Here is a 12,184-nt window from a genome sequence, read left to right on the forward strand (position 1 = left end):
TGCAGTTTATTGATATGCATCCTTTATACAATACTGGCCTATGTACTAACAATGTTCCTCTAGAGCAGTGGTCTTCAACCTGCGGACCTCCAGATGTTGCAATGCTCTAGGGTATTTTTTGGTGGAATGCACATTGTTCCTATAAATAAAAAATAAAAAATCATTATCTGAAAAAAAAAATAGGGCTATGGCACGTAGCACTCTATCGTGTATATAAATGAAGCAATAGTCTCTTCTGCTCAAGACCATTTAACTGTAGATTTATAAATAGTTTTTCTCGCCCTACTTGTGTTGTGTGTATATATACGAGGTATACGCTGTATTTGTTGGAGAAATCATGTCTAAAGTTGAAGGCATACAATTCTGACACAACTTGTGATGAATGTTATCTTTATGCATTTGCATCTACACAGTTGTAGAAGAAACGTTGACCAGTTTCCCATAGCAACCAGATTGATGCTTCCATTTTTTTCAGATGCATTTTTAACATTGAAGTAATCTGGTTGCTACGGGCAACTAGTCAACTTTTAGCAAAACCTGTGCAGAGGAAATCGTCCCCTGCTATCTAGATACACTGTACGTTGTTCTACATCTTGAATCCTCTGTGTGCTAGCCACAGGAAGCCATTTTTAAACAAATGTGAATAGCTTTAACCAACTGTTTAGTATTGTGCCATAGTCACAGTTCTATGGGACGTGACGTTTGCCACCTGTTATCTTAGACTCTGGTGCTTTTGTTGGCGCTTAAAGGGGTACTCTGGTGAAAAACTTTTTTTTTTTTTTTTTTTTTTTTTTTTTTTAATCAACTAGTGCCAGAAAGTTAAACATATTTGTAAATTACTTCTATTAAAAAAATCTTAATTCTTCCTGTACTTATTAGCTGCTGAATACTACAGTGGAAATTCTTTTCCATTTGAAACACAGAGCTGTCTGCTGACATCACGAGCACAGTGCTCTCTGCTGACATCTCTGTCCATTTTAGGAACTGTCCAAAGTAAAAGGAAATCCACATAGCAAACATATGATGTTCTGGACAGTTCCTAAAATGGACAGAGATGTCAGCAGAGAGCACTGTGCTCATGATGTCGGCAGACAGCTGTTTCAAAAAGAAAATAATTTTATCTGTAGTATTCAGCAGCTAATAAGTACAGGAAGGATTAAGATTTTTTAATAGAAGTAATTTACAAATCATTTTAACTTTCTGGCACCAGTTCATAAAAAAAAAAAAAAAAAAAAAAAATTTCACCGGAGTACCCCTTTAAATAGCAGAAGTGGTGAAAAATAGCACCTTTTTTAGTGTAAACTTTTAAAAGACGGCAAATAGCATATTGTGGTTGGCCAGAAATGTTCCCAGTGCAAGGAACTTGTTGGAACCTACACTGGATGTGTACAGCTCAGTACTGTGAAGAACAGGCTCTCCACGTACGCAGTTTTCATACAGCAATATTATCCCCTAAAAGCAATGCTCTGAGTAATATCTCCGAAATGGTGCATGGCAATGAAGTAATATTCTTACAGGTCCTATCTGACTCCATGAGAAACTTCTCTATGAAATTGAGTGTATATAGAGGTATGTTATGGGCCTATAGATTTCTATGGGTGTAATATTGCTGTGTGCACAAGCCATAGGGCAGTTAGATTATAAAATGTGTTGCAGGATGTTATACAGGCTGTTGTTGTAGTCCAGATTGCTATAGTGAGATTTTTTTTTTTTTTTTTTATTGCAGTGAATGTAAAATATGACATTGTAAAGACATTTTTTATATATCATCGAAAAGAGGATTCTGTGAAATAAATATTTATTGATAAAAAAACGATTCTTGTTGTCACACTCAATTATGTAGGAGTTTCCCTGGCATTACAGATTTTGTGCTTGGAAGTAAATGGCTACATAGCTTGCTTATTATACACCGTAGATGTGCTATTAATGGGAACCTGTCATTAGCGTCATACTGCTAAAATCACAGGACATAAAGTAGGCTCCCTTACTGCAAATCTAGCAGTTCAAAGTAAATCTTTATTGTACCCTCTGGGAATGAGGCTGTAAGTCACTATGGTGGTCCAGTCAGCTTCTCTCCTTCCCGCTGGGCTTGACAGGTCCCTAGTTGTATATACAGAGATCTAGCAATCAAGTGCAGTGGGGTGTGGAGAAACTGCAGTTAACTAGGCCCCCGTGACTCAGAGCCCCCCCCCTGTTCAAAGTTTGAGTAAACCTAAATGACCATTGTAATAAGGAAGGTTATCTGTCATGCTGCCTGTTCAGGATAATACTGTAAACTGTTCCTAAAAGTGTTCCTGGCATCAACAACAAAAATTTTATATAATGTAGATAATACCATTATATGAATATTTGTAATATACATTGGTTACAAAATATGTATTTTTTATTTTTTTTTCTCTGCGCAGCAATTGTCTGTGAGGAGTCCAAAAACAGGAAGTGAGTGTGGGCAAGCAGAGCTCTGTACAATGAGGCTGTGACATGCTATGGGCTCACACATGAGGATGGTTGACATGCAGGAGCCTGCACAGAGCCCTGCTTGTTCTGCCCTCACTTTCTGTATTTGGACTCCTCACAGGGAATAGCTGCAGGGACAGCATTTTTTCACCCATAAATATACACATTTTTTAAGCAATTTATATTACAAATATACATATTGTATTATCTACATTATATAAAGTTTTTGTTGACGACAGGTACATTTTAAATAGGCTTGGTCTCATGAACAAACTTTGCATAGATCAATTGTACAAGCAAATATAGAAAACTTTTTTTTATATATCTCAATAGACAAAAAAGCTACTTTTGCCTGTTATCATAGGTTTTCTGTGCTATTGGAAGCAGCTTCTACATGATAAACTACACATCAAGGATTAGTTAAAAAAAACAAAACTGCAGACTGACTAGCCAATGTACTCTAGAAGGCCATATATTCTCAGGTACCCCAATATTACTTGACAAAGCAATTATAGGTGGGTAAGGAAAAAATGATTTGCTTTCCATGACAGCATTTCATTCAAGACAGTGCCAGCTTCCTTTTCTAACTTATATTTGGGGTACTCCCGTTCTTCAAATGTCCTCACCTCAAAACTGCTTAATGCAACCTCTATGTATCCATTTAACCCCTTCCCGTAGAATGCCGTATATATACACGGGAGATGACATACCTTCCCGCGTTCTATATATACAGTGGTCCCTCAACATACGATGGTAATTCGTTCCAAACGACCCATCGTTTGTCGAATCCATCGTATGTTGAGGGATTCGTGCAATGTAAAAAGTACATTTAGTACTTGCCTGTCCCCGCCGCTCCGGACCGCGTCCTCACTGCTCCCGATGCTGTCCCAGGGGCTCCGGCGTCGTCTTCGGGATCCTCCAGCTTCTTCTGCATCTTCTCCGATGTCCAGGCCTCGCTTTCTGGTGACGTTATTACGTCGGCGTGCGCAGTGACGTAATAACTACGCTGGAAAGCGAGGCCCGGACCCCGGAGAAGATGCAGAAGATTCCGAAGGATCACGAGGTTGACCCCGGAGCAGCGGGGATAGGTAAGTGAACCTGTCCGGGATGCTTAAACTATCGACGACAGCTTAAGCATTTTGCGCTGTCGGATAGCAGTTAATGCGATGGGGGGCCATCGCATGTCGGGGGGTTACTGTGTGTGTGTGTGTGTGTGTGTGTGTGTGTGTGTGTGTGTGTATATATTATAATTATTATAATTATATTATATTATTATATTAATAATTATATGGCATTCATAAAAAATACACTCCCGTGGCGCTGCACTGGTTTATCAGTTGGACTCCCGGTGTGTCCGTCAGATGACCACTTCCACCTGGGACCCAATCTGATTATCCTGCGCAGTGATCGAGTGTACAAGATCAGCGGGCGGGCGCCGAATCGGTAGGTGCGTGGAAGTCCCGGTTGCGGCAGCACTGATGGAGCGGGTGAGTCCTCGCCTTCTAGTAGTTGCAACACAACAACTCCCAGCATGCCCCGATAGTGTGGGCATGCTGGGAGTTGTAGTTTTGCAACATCTGGAAGACCACAGTTGGAGACCACTATGTAGTGGTCTTTAAACTGTGGCCATCCATATGTTGCAAAACTACAACTCCCAGACAGCCAACTTCTGTCTGGGCATGCTGGGAGTTGCAGTTTTACAACATCTGGAGGGCCACACTTTAGTGACCACTGGTCTGCTGCCTGCCCCTAGCTTTTGATGGGGTGCAGTGTTTTTGTTTTCCTTGCACTTTTTTTTGGGGGGGGGGCATATGCAGTCCTTGCCACCAGCGACTGTTCTGCGCTGTGTGGCCGGGCCGTACCCTGTGTGCAGACTGCACTGATTGCTGATCAGTGAATTGTTTTTGGGGTACAGGGATTTTTTTTTTGGGGGGGGGGAGAGTTTGCGGTCCAGCTACACAGAGCAGAACAGTCGCTGGTGGCACGGACCGCAAAAGCTCCCCAAAAAGTGCAAAAACTAAACCTGCACTGCAAAACAAGCCCACAGTAAACATAAAAAAAAATACACCTACACTACATATTGAAATAAAGTGAAAACACTACATTTACACACACACCACCTCCCCTAAAATATAAATACACCAAAGGTGTTTCGTGTGGGAGTCGTACGCCATTTGCTTGCCTCCATCACAGAGACCGCTAATGAGGGAGAGTCAAAAGACCTCACATTTCTTCCTCCTCCCCCTCACCATCATCAAGTGTTGATGAGCCCCAAGAAGGCGGCGCCGCAGGGCAATGCCAGCAGTGGTCCCCCATACTAGTTACCCTGTCCCCTAAATAATTCCCTGTCTCCCCATATAGATGACTCTGCCTGGACCCCAGTCCAGATGGTTATGAGCCACTGATTTCATGGTTTGTTGGCCGCCCAGGAATGCAAAGTGACCCCACAGTCCTCACTGATATGAACTTAAAAAATGTTTTTCAATTTGATGGCTCAAACAAATTTTTGTGGCCCATGCATTGCCATCTGAAACAGGGCACTTCCCAGCACTCATAGCGCCAGCATGTTCTGCCAACGCCCTGCAGTCGGTGGAATTTCCGAACGGAAATTTTCTGTGCGTACATTCCACCGTCTGAAAACAGCCTCAGCTGCCCTTATGCAAATCACTAATTTAGGCCTCAAATGTGCATGGCACACTCACTCCGGAGTCCTGTAGTACTTCAAGGCGACAGTTTAGGGCCACATATGGGGTATTTCTGTACTTGGAAGAAATTTACCACTTCTGAAAATGAAAAAATTGGGGCTACTTCAGCATGTTTGTTTAAAAAAAAATAAATAAATAATTCTCCCGAGTACGGAAATACCCCATATGAGGACGTAAATTGCTCTGAGGGCGGACAACATGGCTCAGGAGTGAGAGAGCACCATGTACATTTGAGGCCTAAATTAGGTATTTGCACAGGGGTGACTGACTGTACCAGAGGTTTTGACATAAATGCTAAAAAATAAAACACCCACACGTGACCCCATTTTGGAAACTACACACCTCAAGTAATGTAATAAGGGGTACAGTGAGCATTTACACCCCACAGGTGTCTGACAGATTTTTGGAACAGTGGTCCATGAAAATGAAAAATTTTATTTTTTATTTGCTCAACCCACTGTTCCAAAGACCTGACAAATGCCAGTGGGGTGTAAATACTCACTCACTGCACCCCTTATTAAACTCTGTGAGGGGTGTAGTTTCCAAAATGGGGTCACGTGTGGGGTCCACTGTTCTGGCACCACAGGGGGCTTTGTAAATGCACAAGGCCCCCAACTTCTATTCCAACCAAAAGCTCAATGGCGCTCCTCTTCTGAGCCCTGTAGTGCGCCAGCAGAGCACTTTACATCCACACGTTGGGAGATTTATCAAAACCTGTGTAGAGGGAAAAGTGGTGCAGTTACCCATAGCAACCAATCAGCTCGCTTCTTTCTTTTTTAAAGAGGCCTCTGAGAATTGAAAGAAGTGATCTGATTGGTTGCTGTGGGTAACTGCACCACTCTTCCTCTACACAGGTTTTGATAAATCTCCCCACATGTGTGGATGTAAAGTATTCCATACTATGTGGTTACAAATTTTGGGGGCCCTTGTGAAAATGTAAAATTTTGGGAATTTTTTTTTTACACATCCAAATTTTACGAAATGTCGTCAAACACCTGTGGGGTGTTAAGGCTCACTGGACCCCTTGTTATGTTCCCTGAGGGGTATAGTTTCCAAAATAGTATGCCATGTGTTTATTTATTTTTATTTTTTTTAATTTTTTTTTTTGTTCTGGCACCATAGGGGCTTTCTAAATGTGACATGTCCCCCAAAAACCATTTCAGAAAAACTCACTCTCCAAAATCCCATTGTCGCTCCTTCCCTTCTGATCCCTCTAGTGCACCCACAGAGCACTTGACATACACATATGAGATATCCTTACTCGTGATAAATTGGGTTACAAATTTTAGGGCGATTTCTCTCCTTTTACCCCTTGTAAAAATTTAAAAACAGGGTCTACAAGAACATGCTAGTGTAAAAAATGAAGATTTTGAATTTTCTCCTTCCCTTTGCTGCTATTCCTGTGAAAAACCTAAAGGGTTAACACATTTACTGAATGTCATTTTGAATACTTTGAGGTGTGCAGTTTTTATAATGGGGTCATTTGTGGGGTATTTCTAATATGAAGGCCCTTCAAATCCACTTCAAAACAGAACTGGTCCCTGAAAAATTCAGATTTAGAAAATTTTGTGAAAAATTGGAAAATTGCTGCTGAACTTTGAAGCCCTCTGATGTCTTCCAGAAGTAAAAACATGTCAATTTTATGATGCAAACATAAAGTAGACATATTGTATATGTGAATCAATGTATAATTTATTTGGAATATCCATTTTCCTTATAAGCAGAGAGCTTCAAAGTTAAAAAAAAAATGCTAAATTTTCAATTTTTTCATCAAATTTTGGAATTTTTCACCAAGAAATGATGCAAGTATCGATTAAATTTTACCACTATCATAAAGTAGAATATGTCACGAAAAAAAGTCTCTGAATCAGAATGAAAAGTAAAAGCATCTAAGCGTTATTAATGCTTAAAGTGACAGTGGTCAGATGTGCAAAAAATGGCCGGGTCCTTAAGGTGAAATAGGGCTGGGTCCTTAAGGGGTTCAAGGGGTATTCCAGGGAAAAAAAATTTTTTTTAATTATATTAACTGGTTCCAGAAAGTTAAACAGATTTGTAAATTACTTCTATAAAAAAAATCTTACTCCTTTCAATAATTATCACCTGCTGAAGTTGAGTTGTTCTTTTCTGTCTGGCAACAGTGCTCTCTGACATCTCTGCTTGTCTTGGGGAACTGCACAAAGTAGAAGAGGTTTGCTATGGGGATTTGCTTCTACTCTGGACAGTTCCCGAGACAGGTGTCATCAGAGAGCACTTACACAGAAAAGAACTCAACTTCAGCAGCTCATAAGTACTGTAAGGATTAAGATTTTTTGATAGAAGTAATTTACAAATCTACGAAGAAAGCAGGTAGATGCCAGCGATTAAGAAACTTCACCTTTATTAGAACCATGTAAAATCATCGACATGGAGAGACTTCAATAAGACAAACATTTAAAATTCCAGGAATCAGCGCCAAGCATGATGCGTTTCAGGTCATGTGACCTTTCATCAGATGCATGGTGGGAAGCAGAGGGGTGGGGGAATATATCCCAACCTTCTAATGGAACAGGTGAGTAAAACTTCTATCCTATGACAAGGGATTAACCCTGTCCGTTCCAAAAGTTGAGGCACCCCTCTGCTAAACATAACAGGTATAAAGTCATAAATTATTAAGCACCTATAACATAGTTATAAACTGAGTGCAAACTCATATATATGAAACCTGTATATTCTTTTTGAGACACAAAATGTACATTGGGAGGAAAAAAGGTTGCAAAAAACACTAATAAATAGTGAAACAATAATGTGTATAAAATATCACATGGCAACCTAAAACTAGTAATGAAGGATGACGTCTGATTTTAAATTTAACCCATGTGGTTGAAATGTACGTAAGGAGTAAATCCAAAAGATTTCCCTATTACGTAATGATTTGATGCGGTCTCCACCTCTGTCATGTGAACGAATTATTTCGATACCCGAGAACGAAAAATGAGCTACATTGCCATCATGGACATTTTTAAAGTGTTTAAAACGTTCGATGCGTTAGTGTAAGAACTGCTGCCATTGGCTCTAAGATGTTCTTGGATGCGTTTTTTCAAGGTTCTTTTAGTGCTGCCGATATAAGAGACATTACAATTACAATCTATTTTATGAATTACGTGAGTGGATTCGCAATTAATAAATTGTTTAATCTGTACAGAATTCGAATCAGGAATTGAAATCGTAGAAGTCTTGGCTGCATGTACACACACAACGCATCTAGATAAACCGCATTTGAAAAACCCATTTGTTTTAAACCTTGAACGAGAACTAACAGCAGAGGCAAGTGGCAAGGCACTCGGAGATAAAAGATTACCTAAATTAGGGGCCCGTCTGCTCGAAAAAATTTATTGCCGTGTGGTGAGCTGACTACTCTTCTACTTTGCTCCATTGCCTTGAGTGTTCCTCACACTGGTCGTGCTCCCGGTTCACATGTCCTCTCAAATGGAAACCGGTGCCCCGGTCCCGATCATGGAAGAGGGGTTACTTCTCCTAAAGGACGTTGATAACCGCATTGAACGCTGCGATGCAGCATTGGAAATATTCGACATGGATCGAGCTTCACATGATATACAGTTGAAAATGCACTTATATTCCTTGGAAAAGCTACTGGTCAAGGAGACCACATTGTGGTGGGAGGTCACTTCTATGGAGACGTATCTATCCAAGGGCTTCATTCCTCGAGGCTTATGTCTAGAAAAAATTCCCACCATCAGTATAAAGGAGGAACATCAAACAATGTGGAATGACGCTCTGAGTGAATGCTCTGCTAAATTGATCAACGTCCTGGTTTTATCCCAAAAGGAATCACTTGTGCAAGTGAAATTGGACATAAAGAAAACGCAGGACTTTCTTTTGCCGCATGCTGGTACCACCCTGTTGTCTGAACATGACTCTAAATTAAAACAAAATATAGCGAATCTCGAACAAATCATTAAGGAAACCAAGAAAAGCCAATTTCAAAGGGACTTACATGATCACCAGTTGAATAAAGTTTACGCCTGGGGAGCCTGGGATAAGTTCCTCCCATCTCGTTCTATCTTGAAAAAAGGTGATAAACCCGGTTATCATCACAAGAGATACCATCCTAGAAACCAACGGGTTACCTTTAGTTCAGCGGAATCGGAGGCTTCCGATTCACAATCCGATGCTTCAGATTTTACAGCTTCAGACGATCGTCCTGTCTCTAATTTAAGTGGCTACACCAATGATTCTAAAAGATCAAAAAACGCAGGCGGAGGGGGGGCCGCAAACATAAATCCAAGAAGGTCCACCAGAGAGTTCAAGAAACGTCACAAGTAAGCCAAAATCTGGATGTGATTGTTTTGTCTCCACTAACTTTTACTTCCTCGCATCTTTCTGTTTTGGCTAAAGGACTGGGCTTCTCACCATCTACCCACTTTAACGTATTTAATACTATCTTGGACATTAACAAATTTGTCAGAACTTTGAAAAAACATTTTGATATTGTGGACTCTGTTGAATCAAATCCAGTTTCATTGTCTAGCGAGGTTTCCACGGCAACACGTGTGTCTTAATAATTTTTCTTCCTTCCATGGCCAAAATGTGTTTTGTGACCTATTGTCATTGGATTTTGAGACACAGCGACATGTGACTACTGTGTCCACCTCACCGTCCTTCAAAATTAAAAATCCTGAATTTTATCCGGTTGGCTCTAGGGGTCCTTACATGGACACCTTTCAAGACATGGTCATGAAAGAGTTAGTTGAACTTAAACGTTCCAGTATAGGACCAAGAGCCAACAATTTATCCAAATCCGAAAGAATTGCTCTTAAGGATTTGAGAGATAATAAAAATTGGGTTATTCGATCAGCTGACAAGGGGGGGGGGGGGGGCTGTTATATGTATGGATGTTGATCTTTATTGTATGCTTAATAAGCGCATTTTAAATGATGAGGTCACATATACACCAATCACATATAATCCCACCACTTTGTTTTCTTCTAAATTGGAATCGCTACTTAGATATGGTTTATCATTAGGGGTACTATCACAAAAAGAGTTTGATTACATATGGGTTTCTAATCCTATTACTCCAATATTTCATTCTTTACCGAAGATTCATAAGGGCCAATTCCCGCCTTCTATGAGACCCATAGTGGCGGGTATTGGTTCCCTTAATGAACCCCTTTGCGAATGGGTAGACTCACTTCTCCAACCTCTTGTCTCTATGTGTCCAAGCCACATTAAAGATTTCCAACACTTACTTTCGATAATGAATCAAATTGAATGGCATACTTCTTATTCGTGGCTTACTATGGACATCGAATCCCTGTATTCTTCCCTCCCTCATTCACTTTCTCTTCGAGCAGTGTCGGATATCATTTACAATTTTTCCACTTATAGTGAGGACCTGTCAGTTTGTTCTTGAGGCGTTGAATTATATATTAACTAATAATTTTTTCAAATTTCAGGATCAGTATTATGTTCAGAGGACTGGTGCCTCAATGGGGGCTAAATCCTCCCCTTCAGTGGCAAATATCTTTGTCCACTGGTGGGAGATGCAATATATATTTTCAGATAGCAACCCCTTCTTTTCCAACATTGTTTGGTACGGAAGATACGTTGACGATGTCATCATAATTTGGTCGTCCTCAGAGCATAATGCTTCCTGTTTTGTTGACTATGTTAACAATAACCCTCATAATTTATTTTTTACATCAACTTGGCACAGATCCGTCACTCCATTTTTGGATATTTTACTTGACAGCAGACAGGGACGTGTTCACACTTCCACATACAGAAAATCGACTGCAGGCAACACCATTCTGCGCGCAGAGTCATGCCACCCAAAACATACGGTTTTAGCCGTTCCTGTGGGAGAGCTGACTCGTGCTCGCAGAAATTGTTCCACAGACGAATCCTTTCTAATTGAATCGGATAATATTTTTCATCGTTTGGGTCAGAGAGGTTACCAGCCCTGATGTCTGAACAGAGCCAAACGGAAAGTTTTACAAAAATCTAGAGATAGTCTTCTCACACCAAAACCTTATCAACATTTTCGAATATGGTATCGAAGCCCACCTTTACAACTACTTACAGTCTAGAATTTAACAGTATTAAATCTATTATTAATACATTTTTACCCATTTTATGTCAGGATACCATCCTTAATAAATATTTAAAAAATGGCATATATTTTTCGAGCAGATGGGCCCCTAATTTAGGTAATCTTTTATCTCCGAGTGCCTTGCCACTTGCTTCTGCTGTTAGTTCTCGTTCATGGATTAAAACAAATGGGTTTTTCAAATGCGGTTTATCTAGATGCGTTGTGTGTGTACATGCTGCCAAGACTTCTACGATTTCAATTCCTGATTCGAATTCTGTACTGATTAAACAATTTATTAATTGCGAATCCACTCACGTAATTTATAAAATAGATTGTAATAGCTGTAATGTCTCTTATATCGGCAGCACTAAAAGAACCTTGAAAAAACGCATCCAAGAACATCTTAGAGCCATTGGCAGCAGTTCTTACACTAACGCATCGAATGTTTCTAAACACTTTAAAAATGTCCATGATGGCAATGTAGCTCATTTTTCGTTCTCGGGTATCGAAATAATTTGTTCACATGACAGAGGTGGAGACCGCATCAAATCATTACGTAATGACCACATGGGTTAAATTTAAAATCAGACGTCATCCTTCATTACTAGTTTTAGGTTGCCATGTGATATTTTATACACATTATTGTTTCACTATTTATTAGTGTTTTTTGCAACCTTTTTTCCTCCCAATGTACATTTCGTATCTCCTTAAAAATAATATACAGGTTTCATATATATGAGTTTGCACTCAGTTTATAACTATGTTATAGGTGCTTAATAATTTATGACTTTATACCTGTTATGTTTAGCAGAGGGGTGCCTCAACTTTTGGAACGGACAGGGTTAATCCCTTGTCATAGGATAGAAGTTTTACTCACCTGTTCCATTAGAAGGTTGGGATATATTCCCCCACCCCTCTGCTTCCCACCATGCAT

General features: G+C 40.1%; 1 protein-coding gene across 1 annotated transcript in view; it reads right to left on the bottom strand.

The window, feature by feature from the left end:
• The window catches only part of RILPL2 (Rab interacting lysosomal protein like 2), a 27,922-nt gene continuing 15,738 nt past the window's right edge, over window positions 1-12,184 (bottom strand). Inside the window, exon 6 of the mRNA XM_056535917.1 lies at window positions 1-139. The gene's annotated coding sequence lies outside the window, so the exon portion shown is untranslated. The remainder of the gene's footprint in view (window positions 140-12,184) is intronic.

The sequence above is a fragment of the Hyla sarda genome, chromosome 1, assembly GCF_029499605.1.
Source record: "Hyla sarda isolate aHylSar1 chromosome 1, aHylSar1.hap1, whole genome shotgun sequence".
Lineage (NCBI taxonomy): Eukaryota > Metazoa > Chordata > Amphibia > Anura > Hylidae > Hyla > Hyla sarda.